General features: G+C 26.6%; 1 pseudogene across 1 annotated transcript in view; it reads left to right on the top strand.

The window, feature by feature from the left end:
- The window catches only part of LOC147812640 (beta-ureidopropionase-like), a 62,635-nt pseudogene that overhangs the window by 32,439 nt on the left and 14,230 nt on the right, over window positions 1–15,966 (top strand). The window contains exons 11-14 of the transcript XR_015433338.1: window positions 1,321–1,415; window positions 2,034–2,195; window positions 6,154–6,268; window positions 9,143–9,224. The product of XR_015433338.1 is annotated as a beta-ureidopropionase-like (transcript). The remainder of the gene's footprint in view (window positions 1–1,320; window positions 1,416–2,033; window positions 2,196–6,153; window positions 6,269–9,142; window positions 9,225–15,966) is intronic.

Below are 15,966 nucleotides of genomic sequence, written 5' to 3'. Positions count from 1 at the left end.
TTAGTTTGTTAAGAAAAAGTCGAAAGAAAGTTTTTGATGTAAAAGATTAGTTGAAAGAAGTAGGGAATTTCAATTAATTTTTAGAGAAAAAAAAATCCATTTTGTTCATCTAGGGGGAATTAGTTCTAAAAGCCCATTGCTGATACAGAAACTGAACGATATAGTTTGTGATGCCACACTAGGCATTGCATATTTCCTAGGTTTTAAAATTTCGTATTTTTTTTTAAATCATTCTTAATCGAATTTTAATTAAATTAAACCAATTATTTAATTTTTATACATTTTATAAAAAGCTAATATAAAATAATCTTATTCTTTTCTTATCAATCAATGTAACAGCTAATTTTTTATTTCAATACTAAAGTAAGACTCATTAATTTACTGTTGCAACTAAATAAAAAACAAAAATCTATATTTAACTCTTTATTCTTTATTTCTTACCACAAAAATGTTTCAGTTACATAGTTATACTAATTCTAACAGTCTTTTTGGCGATTCGCTTTTGCCAAATTATTTTCAAATTTAATGTTGATTATCTTTTGATAAATCACCAACCATGGATCTCTTCAAATGATTGTCCACTGGGAACAATTCATTCACTTTTAATTTTGAATTATTAGTAGTTGAACCAGAGGCTTCGGCCTCCTGGTCCCAACCGTTAAATAGATATCTTTGCAAAGTATTCTTGACGCGAAGAGAATAATTTTCTTGATTTCCTTTGAGGGACTTCTTTTCTTTATTTTTATAATTTTAGAATGTGGCTACGTTCAATTTAAGTTTTACATTACACATCAATTTTTTCTAAATGATTATATTAATTTTTCTGGGATAAATATCCTTACATCGTATCCAAATTGAAATGCATCTGAAACGGCCATAATACTTTAATTCTACAAAGAAACTACCTCCCACTAACCCCTATGGACTAAGAATTTGAACTAAACTGCTACCACATAGTTATTAATGTTTTGGGATTATATTTCTGGTGTCATAAAATCATTGATGATACAAGTGTCATAAGCATGTTTGGTTTGAATTGTCAAAAATTTGTTTAATGGTCTAAGAAAAGAAGGCAAATGTTAGTCACTGAGGAAAAAAAGATTATGTCTATAAACAGTATGAAACTGTCAAGCATGAAAACATACCAAACCTATGCATAATCTAGCATACATATTTTTTTTTTTTTTCAAAAATCAAAATTAATAAAGATTAAAAAATGTTATTTTTGAAAATATTAATATTTTGCGGATGTAGTAATTTTCTGAATATTAATTATCTGAGTAGTAAACTAAGTGTGATACAATGTTTAATATTTTATAGCAATGCCCTTTTCCTTTTGCACAAGAGAAAGATATCCGTGGTGTGAATTTGCTGAAAATGCAGAAAGGGGTCCTACGACACTCCTTTGTGCAGAGGTAATTTATAAAGGTTTTATTTCTATGAAAGAAATGAGTATTATATTTTTTAAATGTTTGACACATGTTTGATTTTTAAACAGTTTATCTTGTTTATTTATCTCTATTGAAAATAAGTTATTTTTCCTCTTCTTGTATATATAATTGATATAAAAAAATAAACATATAAGTAGTAAAAGTATTTTTTTTTCATAATGACACTTTTGAAAATTCTTCCACTAATCAACCATCAATAATTAGGTGAATATCGAAGGATTTATGAAATTTCCATTAAGATATATTGATAGGATGCTAATTAGAAAAAAATATATGAATAATTTATGAAACAAACACAGTGACATATGCATAATGTAATATCTCACTCTGTCCAAAGAATAATTTCTCAGAGTCCCAGACTGCTACAAGGAACGTCTTTTCCTTACAGCCACTTCGTGCTAACTCTCACAAATCTTTATTCACAACATCTACACTTGATCACTGCTCCATCACAACATGGAGGCATGACAAATAGTTTAATATAACACAACTGTATGACTAATGTGTTATAGTTAACATATTTAACATCCCAAAATAAGAAACTATTTCAATATATTAATTGTGTTTCTTTATATTTTGTAGTTAGCTGCAAAACACAATATGGTTATTGTATCTAATATTCTTGAAAGAGATGAAACTTATGGAGATACTATATGGAATACTGCTGTTGTCATTTCAAGCTCTGGAGCATATTTAGGAAAATCTCACAAGTATCATATATCACGTGTTGGCGATTTTAATGAAGTAAATTTTCAATTAATAAAAAAACATTTTTTTCCTAATTATGTTATTAAAGAAAAATTGTAGATAGTCTGAGATTATCAGTTGAAACCACTTATAAAAAAAGTTGTTGTTTTATTATTACTGTGTTACAACAACAACAAAAAATTCTTCAATTTATGCATAGTTTCATGTTTAGCAAATATTTTTTATGAGCAGAGATTCGGTCATGACCTACATGCTCCAATCAACTAGACTACTTCAGTCCCTTTCTGAAATCTCACAAGAATTGACTGTATAAATTACATTCTTAAACTTGACAATTCAAGTTATCTTGTTTCTTAATATAATTCTGGCTAGAAATATGTTATTTAAACATATTTTAAGGAAATATTTTTTTAAAAAAATTAAATTTAAAAGATATTTTTTTCAATATGAAATTTAGTCAAATACTATTAAATGTGCTATCATAAATTTATTCTGTGATTTAAAACAGTGTCTGGCATTTTATTTAATTTATACCTGAAGCATTTGATTCCTATAAGCGGATGATCACTAATAGTATAACTAATTTGCATAAGAACAGAATAATATTAGTTTTGCTCTACAGTATGAGCATAACTGCAAAATAGGATTCAGTTATTCATTTTTGGGCAAATTTATAAAGCTTAACTTTCTTCTGGAAATTTCAAATAAGTCAGTAGCTAAAATTCAATGTTAAAAGAGTTGAAGCTAATCCTAGTAAAAGTCAAAGAGAACCTTTTCTATTTATCTGTCAGAATAGGTATAAAACTGAAAGCTAGTCCCTATTTTGATTAGAAGAAAATTCCTCATATCCTGACATCAGGCCCATCTGCATTCTGGCAAACCCTGAACTGCATGTCTAGAGAGGTTTAAAATAATTTGACGTATAAGGGCAAGAGGAAAAGAACCTAGTGTTGTAATAAAACACCTGATAATGAACAATTTCTTAGAATGCAGATGAAAGGCATTGTAGTGCACCTTTCAACTTGACAGCTTTATCTCCCTTTTCAGATTAACAGTTCTATCTCACTCTTTGTTTTGATGGTCCTGCAGTGGACTGATCGTAAAGACACGGTTCCCAGTAGAACACCAAAGTCAAGCATCAATGGCTGCGGTCAGTAAGCGGGTGGGTGACAACTTTGATCAGCCTGCTTAGGGACCGAGGGTGAAGGTATTGGTCCTCCTTAAACTGTTCTACCATAAAGTGCTTGACTTTGGGCAGTTCGACGGGCAACCAAAGCAGGGGAGCTATCCCCTCTGCAGAGGAGATCATTCTCAGGGATGTTCCCTGACCTTTGCCAATAGCCCATTGTGCAGCTCTTGTGTGATTTAAATAAAGTACCTGCCTTTGTTTTGATTTAGATTTCTTGCTGTCATGAGTCTGTTAACAAAAAAAATTTGAATAATGCCATAATTGATTTTGTACTTAAATATTTGATGATAAACAAATGGTTCCACTAACAAGTTTTTAAACTGACAAGGACTTTAATTTGCTAACTTAAAATTTAATTTTTCAAAAATCACAATGGCCAATTATGAATTTTCAAAACCTCTAAAAAATCATTGAATATTATCCTCTTGAATTGTGAAATATTGAAATAATAAAAACTGAAAAATTAAAATAAAATAATTAAAATAAAATTATTTATGATTATTATTCAATGTCAAATTATTATTTATTAAAATGCCAGTTTCAGGCTTTGAAAATTCATTTTACTTAAAGAAAATTGACAACACTTGTATGAAATTAATTAATATTAATGAAACTAACTGAAATGACGTTAATTATATTTTGAAATGTTTTACATTTTTAGTATAATTACGGTTAATTTTATATGCAATTTAATACCTACTTAAAATCTGTTAAAATTATTTTGTGCATACTTCCCTCCTCTTCATGGTTACTGTAAACATTACCTATATCATATGTTATAGATTGTTTATTATTGTTTGAGCTAATTTTTGAGGCTTAAACTCTCATTTTTTATGTCAAGAACTAATTTTTGATAATAAAATTTATGATAGTAAAATTCATGACAAGTCAACATCTGACACCATGAGTATCTTAAGAATTGCACTAATGCTCATATTATTACAAAAATTTAATATTTAAGGCTTTTGACAGTTTTCAACATAACTTTTTGAGTTAGAATTTTGGCCATGACAGTTTAAATCATGTTTAAAACATTAAAAACAATAATACGAATGAAATAAAATTAATTACCAACTCTATTATTTGTAATTAACCTGCTAAGGGTATTTTTTTATTGCAGCAATTTTATGTTATATTTTCAATTTTATGTTGTATTTTGTTTTAGTCTACTTATTACATGGAACTTGTTATTTAGGAAACCAATAAATCAGAATAATAAATACTTAGATTAAATTAAAAACTCTTCCAAATTCTTAAACAGTTGTAAAATATTTTAAGTCTAATTTATAATGAATACATCCTAAGCCTGACATACTAACACAATATTTGTAAAATGATAGATGCTTAATTTTTATTTTAAATTTCTTTATGATTGTTTTTTTTATTTAGGTCTAGAAAAGAATTAAGAAAAAAAATTGAAAAGTAATTTCAAATTAAGAAAAATGCTTGTTGCTAAAGAAATAACAGTTATTTCTTAAATTGTACTGCATTAAATTAAAGTATTTAACAAGAAAAGCTTACATAGTCTGCTTAATTGTAATAGATTTTTTTTTCTATTTCATAAGCAGCAAAGTTTTTAATTCTGTTTTAGCTTTTTGTTTGTTTTTAATGTCAATTTAAAAAGTATTTAGCAGATTTTTTTTGTCTTTTAGTGATGGCAATTTTTTACACTCTATTTTACTTTATGAAAATTTAAACTTGTGTTTCTAACATAATAAAATTTCCAATTTTTTAAATAAATAATTGTATACTGTATTATTTGACAGCATGAATTTTTTAAGATTTAAAATTTTTTATGATTGCTGAATTTTTTAAATTGAAAATTCAAATAGCTTTGCTCTAGTATTTCATAAATGCATAGAGTATAAAGAAGGAATCTTGTGTAAAAATGTATCTTTGATTTTAATTAAATCCCTAGAAAAAGTATGTTTGATATTTATACTTAATAAATTTTATTTCATATTTTCTCTCAGAAAAGGAGAAATTGTGAAAAAAATGCACTATTTTTGATTTACTGAGTTTTAGACTTCAAATAATAAAAAAAATTGAACAATTCAAACTTGTATTGAAATTTTTTCATGGATATCAATAGGAAATTCTGGGGAAATCTTTGCAAGTTTAAACTATAAAATAATATCAATAACACTGGGGTACAAATTTTCTGTTGCATTTATACAAATACTTGATCTTGCCTAATTTGGGTGTGGGAATTTCTAATCTGAAAAAAGTTTGGCTTTTGAAGCTAAATATTTCTTTAAAATCACATTTTTAGTTAATTTTTTTTTGTTAAAATGTACAATTTTTAAGGCATTGTATATAATAAGAAGTCATGTAAATGTGAGGATGATTCTCTGTGGCAGTTAGGATACAAAATCAGGATTAAAATTGCATAGGCACTTCCCTATTATGACCTGTTCAAAAGTATGCAAAGAAACAGTTCATTAGCACTCCAAGCAGAATATGATTTTCCCCGGCATGGGTTCCTATGCAATGCTTATCCAGATATGTCCTATCTTCCTTAGAAGTTTGTCACAACATATATGTGACCCCTTGTTTATTTTTACATTTGAATTGTACATTTTGCTAAAAATGTCCATTTAAAAAAAATTGCTTGTAGAGAGAATCCGATTGGCTGATTTGAAACTGGCGTTCTGAAAAATCTCATACAACAAAAAGCTGTTTTTTTCCTTATTGTAATAAGCTTATATTAAAATGAATCCACTGTATTGCATCTATAAAGAAGATGGACTTTCTAAATTATCCTGCAACTTATGAAACAAATTATAAAATTGACTTCATTTTCAGGAAAAATTGCAATCAACATCTGTTATGGAAGGCATCATCCACAAAAGTGGATGGTTTATGGACTTAATCGTGCAGAAATTGTTTTTAATCCATCAGCTACTATTGGAGACTTAAGGTAAGCTAAACACATATTTTTTTTTGTTTGCTGTCAAAAATAAAAGAAGTGTATTGATAAAACTTAATGTTTTAAGTATATGCATGTCTTAAACATTCTAAGTGAAATTTTTAATAAAATATTTTTCTAAATCAGTATTCTCAAAATATATTACAGGTTTTAATTACTATTGGTGGTTATAGTTACTGATAATGTCTTTCATGATAACTGTTATGTATTAAGTAATACAGTCAATTGCTGATAATAATACATAATTAATAATATGTAATATGGCCAGAGATTTAATAATTGTTGTATTCATGAGTGTATTTTATTCAATATCATTGCTAGGCACTTTAATTAAACTGCAATTTTATGGCGCTTTAATTTTTGATAAACTCCCTTCAAGCTGAAAACAGAAAGTTTTTGGTCTAAACATTGGAAAGCAGCACCACTGCTGCAGAGATATTCGTTCCCTTTGACCAGAGATAAATTATCCCAGCTGTTCGCGGCTAATTAGTGGAAACCATTAACAGCGCAGTCGCAAAAGTTGAGGTGACAGAAGTTTTTTTATTCTTCTTCGAAGAGCTTTTTTGGCTGCTAGAACCAGGAGAAAACAAACAAGCTCATGTTGCGGGGTGGCATATGGATTTCTCCTAGTAGACTGTAACGTATTTTTTTAACTATAAATATTTCTTTTTATCCCCTTAAATTTAATATTAATTAAGTGCCTTTTCTTTTATTTTATGTTTAAATTATATATGTATTAAATATTCTCGAAATGTTATGTGCACCAGCCTTATCACTAGATTATCAAAATTATGCTATCTAGATTTTTACTTAACTAATAAACTTAGTAACTTTAATAATGTTGACTATTATTTCAGCCTGAATTAACTTTTACTAATAAGGTTTTTATAAATCAAATATTTTTGTTTTGTTTTGGATTTAACATCCTAGTTTTTTCTTGGTAGCTTAAATCAATCTTTACTTGTCTTTTCCTTTTGCTTATGTTGTATCTTAAGTTTTTATCAATACAATCACAATACTAATCATAATAAATAGATACAACATAACTAGTTAATATTTTACTTCTAAAAAAATTACTTTCGAAATTTCGTTAATATTCTCTCTTGTTGATTAATCTTATAACAATAATATAATAATTTTTAAGGTCTTATTTATTTAATTGCATGTTGTAAATGAATAAATTTTCCAACATTTCTAACTCTGAAATAAATTTAAGTACGGATATTAATGAATTAAATATTTTTTGTAGTGAGGTAAGCTAATTTTATGCATTCACATTTTATAGTTTTGTGTATAACTATTAATGAAGCCATGATTTGTGAATTGGCAGATTTGAAATAAAGAAATTATCAATAACTATACTTAAATTGATGAGTTTCACTAAGCAGGTTGGCTGGTAGTGACCAGTGGCATTAGAAACAACAACAATATAAATTTTAATTTATACTTTCAGAAAAATGTTATCAGAAAAATGTTATCAGAAATACATATTGTGAAATTGTATGTAGAAAGAAAAGAAAGTTTAATTTTTTATATATTCTATTCCACTAACATACCTGCCAATTTTTGATCCCTTCCATTATGATTTTTCCCAGTGGTAGTAAAATGGAATTAAAATTTCAATTGTTAGTAAAAAAATAAGTTGTATTTCACGAAGCTTCAGCTGACAACCATGATAGTAACACATATTAACATATATGCTTAATTTTTTTAAGAATACTGGTTATCAAAATAATTTAAAATATAAATTTATAAAAGAAAAAATAGTGTATATTTACTACCACTTTAAATATAAAATTAAAATTTTACGCCAAATGCGTAAAAGCTGGTAGGTATGCACTAACATATAACAAATTTCAAATTAAGATTGTTTCAAACTTGTTAAATCAAATAGAAATTATTCATTTTTATTTAAGTATTTTTTTTAAATTAATTTTTCCAAAATCTATATATTTTTTAAAAATTTTTTCCAAAATTTAAAAAAGAAATGTGACTTAAAATAATTTATAATATAAATTATTATGACTTTTAATTTAAATTATAGTTAAACTGCAAGGACAGCTCAACTTTCAAATTAAATTTTCAAATGTTTTTTTTTCTTCATTTTTACATCAAATATTAGAAATCAATTACATCAGAATACATTAATTTTTCCTTTCTTTTCTTTAATTGTTTTTTTTTCGCATAAAATTTTTAACTTTTTTAAAACAAAACATAATAGAACAAACAATTTTGTTGTAATAAGCTAAAAATATTTTTCTTTTCATTTAATTCAAAGCAGTTTGCTTAAAGAGTTTTTAACACAATTTTCCCACCAATTAGTCTGTTTATTTTCATCTGTAAGAAATTGGTTTCTCACTATGTTGTTCAATTCAGAGAAAGAAAAATTTCTTTTTCTCTTAAAGAAAATTTCTTTTTCTCTAAAAGAAAAATTTCTTATCACTCAAATGTTAGTAAATGCTACTATTATAAAGCACCAAATTACTTCTTCCTTATCAGGGTTGCTATTAAACTTCTCATTCATTCTGATGCAATTTTCTCCACTAATATTTTGGTAACACTATTTCTTACTATATGTATACTTTTATACTTATTTAATTCATCTTAAATAAGATTTTTTAAGGCTCATTCTAAATAAAATTAAATGTATCCTTCTTTTAACAAGAATACATTAAGTTGCAATATGGTTAAAGGAATTCTGATCCAAAGCATATTTATATTATTATTTTTTCTCTTATCCACAGTTTGTTAACATGTTTAAATATACTGAAACTTTTTCTTCCAATTATTTCTTTTGTTAAAATCATGAATGATTTTGAACAAAAAGTATGCATAATATCTTTAATTGGTGTAATATATTAATAGTTAACCCATGTGGCCCATAGAGACATGATGTGCTGCTATTGCCAATAGCTATTCTACTTGTGCAATCAATCGGGTTGGAACTGTAAGTAATTAGTTTTAATGTTCATATTTAATTTAATTTGTATTTATTTCTGTGATATTTATTATTCTACTTCCTTAATGTCAGCTGTTTATTTACATTGTAATATCGTTATAATGGTTTTAATTAAAATAGGTTTTTATGTTGATATTTTATTTAATTAATATGTTTCACTTTCAAATTTGATTTATATTTTTGAATTACTTATTTTTCTGCTTTTTTATTAGTTATTGTTTATCTACATTGCTATATTATAAAAATAGTTTCCATAGTTTAACTTCATTTATATATATGTTAACTTTTAAATTAATTATTTTTTTTGCCATTTCTTGGTAAATTATTTGAGCTCCAATGTATATATAAATGCTCCCAGCATTAAATAAAATTGCCTTCAAAGATAAAGAGGCTAGAATACACCACTGGGTTTTTTTTTTGACTTAAAATTCTCATTTTTCTTTAATAGAATCTAACAAAGTATGGTAACTAAAAATGAAAATTATGCCTTGTGCGATGATAACTGAAAATTGTAAACATTTTTTGCTTGTATGGTGTTTCTACTAGAAATTTATTGCATCAAAATTGTTATTATTTATAATCGTTATTATAAATTTATTCAAAATTGTTAATAAGCAATAAGTATAAAAGTATAACCTCTTAGATTCTTTTGGAAAATTTTCTTGGTTGTACACATTTTTATTTATTTATTACAATCGTATTGTGTTAGAGTTCCAATGTCTCCCAATATAAATGATTAATTCACGATTCATGTGAAATTTTAAAAAAACCTAGATTTCAAATCATATTTCAAGCTTGAACTTGTGAATCCGAAACGGGTGTATGATGCAACTTACAATTCCCATCAAACACCAATCCGAAAATGCTAATATTGATCTCGATTGGCTGTTCAAAGTCTATTCAGTCGTGAAAGGAATTTACACAGAATGTTTCTGAGCTACACTTAAGTATGTCTGCGAAATTGTGTACAGAGCAGTTCAGATGAAAACACAGTAAAGTTTCTTTTCCCCAAAAAATTAGACTATAGCCATTTTGTCAATGGATAACCTGTGATCGCTTTGTGGCGATCATAATTCTTTTCATTTTGTAGTGAATCGTATTTTAAATTTTTATTAATTATGGTATTATTACTTTTAAAATTTTCAGTACTCTTAAGTTGTTTTATGAGAACTCAAAAATAATTAGAGGCAATATTTTAAAAAGAGTTTAAATTGAGGGGTTTTTAATATTTTAAATGCAGCATAGAAAATCCAATAATTAGTTATGTAAACAAATTCAGATTTGTCATTCCAAAAAATTTTAATTAATATTTTAAGGATTTTTTTTTGTAAACAATTCAAATCCGAAAATTTAATAAAATCATATTTGTTAAATCTTAGGAATTCAATAACCATTAATAATTTACTTCTAACAAAAATGCTTAGCTTCTAAACTCATTATATTTACATTTCAAAATTACTAAAAAATATTTTCAATCATTTCATTAACGCTAAGAAAGTCATTTTGATAGTTTTTTAATTTCAATTAGAGAAACAATGATGAATATAATGACACAATTTCTTAGAATTTTGTGACTTTTTGTACAACGTATAATTTTTTTATTGTTAATATTTACTAATAACATGTTACATAACTGTAAATTATATAAAAAAATTTTAACATTAATTTTAAGCAAATTTCTCTTTTAACATTAGTTATTCTTTAACAATCCAGTTATTTTGGCTACTTTTGGGCAATATAGGTTTATACTAAGTTTCAGTCTTTCTAGTGTTGAAGAAATACTAAGCCAAATAACAAAAAGGAACATTTTTAGGGTCCATGCATTAATTTACGCATGTAATTTGAATTTATTTTAGTTTTCCTAGCTTGCTTAATTTTTTACATATGTTTACACAAATTCGGTATGGTCAATAATATTAATCTTTTATTTTAATCTAAAAAATACATTCAATAACATTTTCGAAATAATAGTTAAATTACAATTTTGAATTAATTTTTTTACATAATTAAATAAAGTAAATATTGATTTAAAAATAAAATGAGCCACTTAATATTGAATAGCTTAAAAAGTGTGTATAAATTGTTTTTGTGGTGGCTAATGTAATCAAGAAAAAAAGTTCTTCATCATCCAATAGTTATTTTATCATGATCAGTTAATGTCTTTGGAAATTATTTTGCACTTTGGTAATGTTTTTATGAAGAACTTTTAACAATAGGAAGACATTTTTTTTTATTAGTGTTCATATCCTAATTACAGTGTTGGATTTTGACGTCACAAGCGGCTTTTGATTAAGCACGTCAAAAATCTGTCGAAGGATTTCAAAAATTGTCGGACAAGTTTCTTTGTTAACATTGGGGACGTTTTATTAGCCATCAAATCATGCACAAAATACTTGCATTACCATAATTAACATTTATATTATATACCGTTTATTAAAAATATAGCCAAAATCGTTAAATTATAAATGGGGTTTTCTAAAAACATGGTAATCTTAATATAAGTAATAACTATGAGTTGTTAATTATTGTCAATCTAAATATTGATTTTAAATATTTTATGCCACAATTTAGGTAGATTTTTTAGATTAAGTAAAACAAAAGTGGTCGCCAATAATTGATCTTAACTTATTAAAAAAAAAAGCTTCTTGACTCTTATTGTTTGTTATTACTACTTACGCTACTTATGTGTAGATTCGAAGATAATGTCTAATCATGCGAATGAGGTTTTGAGGGATATTCAGGCAGCCAAAGAAAACTTTTCCGTCTAAAAAAGTTCCTACAAAACTCTTTATTATTAAAAAATGTGTCACTTTGTATATGTTTACTTGTTAAAAAACATTAAATGTTAATTTGTGTATTTATTAGTTAGAATTCCTTAAGTTTATGAGTGGTATCTTTAATTTAATAAACTATTACTTTTGCAATATACAGTCGGACCTCTATTTAATGAAGTCGCTGAATCCCGATAGAAAGTTCATTACATGAAAAATTCGTTAAATAGAAAATCACCTTTTGAAATACTTAAGCAACACGAAACAGGTTTCAAATTCATAAACATTGGACATAATTAAAATAGTAATTGATACACCTTTGTCTTGTAAGCTAGTATCTGATATTTATTTTGCAAATCTTAGCCATAAAAGAAATCTACGTGTAAAGCAGGAATAGAGCAAAACATTACCTTACCCAGTGTTACATTATCATGCTACATACATTTTCAACTAAAAAAGCTGAATTTATTTACGAAATTATAGCTGCATTAATTATAAAAGTAATTTTAAGCAAACTTTCATACCTCATGCGCTCTTATGTTGAATTGATTAAATCCGCCAATTTTGTCTGAGTTTTTCGTTTGAATTGCAAACAAAAAGGGATTTTACTGCTTTCTCGAAAATTTGAAAGTCAATTCAATGTCATTTCCCCCCATAAAAGCATGCGTTAGCAAGTTTGAAATGTTCAGAAATAATAAGGGGAAATAGGGAAAGTGGATCACAAAGAAAAGTTCGCTATATAGAAAATTCGCTTCGATATTTGGAAGTTATTTTACAAAGAAATTTTCATAATGTTTTTGGTTCCTTGACAAAAATCGGAAAACTGAGAAATTCGCAAAATGGAAGTTTCTTAAATAGAAGTCCTGCTGCATTTAAATTTCTGAAAATTTGTAACATATGCTCGTTTATTGAAGAATTCAAACAAGTTTCTTGTATAATTTTAACTTTCCAAAAATATTTTTTAAAAGGTATGGTACTAAAAGAAAGAGAAATGATAAAATTTTGGTGGAAATTTCGATAAAATATATTAGGAGCAGAGATTTTTCTGCACTCCTGCTTATATGTGCAGGAATATACCCTGTAAATCATGAATATAATATATTACCTTATAAGTAATCTAATTATAATTTACAAAGTATATAAATGTTTGATTAAATAAGTTATAATTTCTTAAATCAATCTATTTATAGGTTTAGTTGAGTTACTATCAATATTCAGTACAGTTATTAATATTAATTTCTTAATTATCTGTTATTTTATAATGTTTTAATAGTTTAATAGGTCAACATTCTAGTCTATACAGCTGAGCATCAAACAAAACAACAGTTTCAAATATCGGTCTTATTCATATTAAAATAAACTTGGAATACAGATAGCTCTAAAACTACTTTTTTGTAATTCTTTGCTTTTTGGAAAAGAAGAGTAAAAATGGAAGTAAATGAAAAATGATTTTGCATATAAAGAATAAGATCATTGTTAAGTGTTTTTGTATTTTTATTTTTAGTAGTCTAACAATTTTAGTTATTAGATAAATATCAGTTTGATATATTTTTATTTATAATTATTTAATATTTTCCGCACCAAAATTTCAGATTTTGGTAGTAATTTTCAAAATAAAGAGTTTATGTTAAAATAGCTCAATAACATAAGTGATGTGTACTTGTAATTTTACATGTATGGTAATTTAAAAATACTTCATATTTATAATAGCTAATAATTATCATTACGCCAAAATTTTGAGTTTTTGACAATTGTCAAAAACTATGTCAAAATGGTTTTTTGACTTTAAAACTAGATAAAACCTTCAACTGTCGAAAACTTGCCAAACCTGTCTAATTATGATATTTTTTATAGTGCTTAAAAATATTTTTTGCGTGTTTGAAAGGTGCTTATTTTCTGTTGAATGAGATTGACACTTATGAATAAAGAGAAAGTTGGACTTATTCTTTAAATTGCATATTTTATTTTTGAGAAATATTTATTTTTGCTTAAATTTAGTTTCAATATTTTGTCATTTAAAAGTTTTTAATCTCTGTACGTTATTAAGGAATAAGTTACGTAGTAAAAAATATGATGTATGTCGTTCATAATTTCTCTTTGACACTTTATGAATAAAGCCTATTATATACGAGAATTCAGTCAGGCAAAATGTTTGCTAGATATAAATCTGTTAAAAAAAATTTTTTTTTGAATATTCATATTCATCTTTAATCACAATTAAAAATGTTAAAAAATGTAATACAAATAATGAAATTTTATCATTAGTTACAAACCTTAAAGGAAAGCCAAGGATTTTTTTTTCTGAATGTCAGTAGCCAGCATGCTGATGGACAAAAGTGATTTTGGGCACTTTCAATTTATGCAATCTTTTATCAATAATCTATGCATTTTTCTGCAAGTTTATATATAAAACTATGTTATAAAATGTATTTAGTTATTAAAAGTTTAAGTCATCTGAGAAAAATTAAGAATAAAAATATATATTCCACAATATTATATGCCAAAATATACAGACCAGTCTTTCACATATGTTTTTCAAAATGTTCTAAGCTATTCATCCTGCTGGAAAATGCTATTGCTTTTGAGGGAAGTTTTATAGGCCACATTTCATTGGTTAAACTTTTTCACTGTTGCAATTGTCGGATATTTCATTTAAGACATTTAAGGAGAACTCCAACATGATCCTTGCCCATAATTGTTGGAAAACATTAACACAGGATATTTGTCTTACAATTCTGAGGAATTAAAAAAAATTAAAATTGTGTTATCGCCAGCTTATTGCTTATACTGAAATAGGCATTCATACACACCTGCAGTGAAATGTGAGTGAGCATATTTATTTTAAGTTGCGTAATAAAAAATAGTTATGTTTTAATTAGAAGATTTACATAAAATGGTCAATTCCACTGAATATTTTCATAATATTTAAATTTCATTCGTCTAGCTAGTCAGCCTAGTTTGAGTTCACCTAAATAATCCTTTTTGATGTGTGTTGGTTCGATTAGTAAGTTCGATTTGCAAACCAAACAAATTTTATTTTAAAAATTAGTATACTCTGAATGACCGAAATTGGTGGTTGTTAACTTCCACCGGTGAATGTTGACAATTATATATTCGCTAGTAAGAGTTCGAAATATATACTACAGTTCGACTAAAGTAAGAATTCCCCTAGTCTTTTGTCTGCACCCATGACGGTGACTATGGTAACGAGATATAACTATTGTACGTAGAGGTGTGGGGTCACTGCTTAGGACAGGTTTTGGCTCTGGTCGGCCAGAGAAAATTAATCTTTTTTTTTGGTCTATTGTGTTAGCCCTAAAGAGAATAGAAGCTATTCCGCACTGAAATGCGCTATTCTAGTTTTCGTAGCAGCAGACAGCCTCAGACTTTGTCGCGGGGGGAGTTATTACCATAGACAAACTAAAGTGCCTACATCCATGTTTTTTTAAAGTCAAGGTTGAATTTGCACTACGGGAGTTTAGTCTTAGTTTCTATATTTATTTTTGATATGAAGCTGAATAATGGTTTTCATGGAAATGAAAACAAATGCTATAAACGTTATAGATATATGTTGCTATGAATGACAGAAATTGGTGATTGTTGACTTCCGCCGGTTAAGTTGACAGTCACATAATCTGTTTGGTAAATGTCCGAATTATAAACTAGGTCCAGTTTATTGCCTCTACCCGGTATACATTTGTCCGGTATGATCTACATCAATGTTTTTTTAAGGTAAAGTGCCACTTCCTAGTATGCATTTAACCGGTACACACTGATATTATCCCAAATCTATTTTCATCAGATATTAAAATGTCGAATTCATATAATAATACAAATGAATAAGTTAATATAAAATCGGATATAAGAAATATTCTGGACAATCACCAAAACGATTATGTGATTGTTGACATTTACCAGTGAAAGTCGACATTCTCTTGATTTTGGTTATTCACGACAAC

This window comes from Parasteatoda tepidariorum, chromosome 4 (assembly GCF_982258835.1).
Source record: "Parasteatoda tepidariorum strain Cologne lab strain chromosome 4, Ptep-v5.0, whole genome shotgun sequence".
Taxonomy (NCBI): Eukaryota; Metazoa; Arthropoda; class Arachnida; order Araneae; family Theridiidae; genus Parasteatoda; species Parasteatoda tepidariorum.
This window is presented reverse-complemented; position numbering and strand designations above follow the sequence as displayed.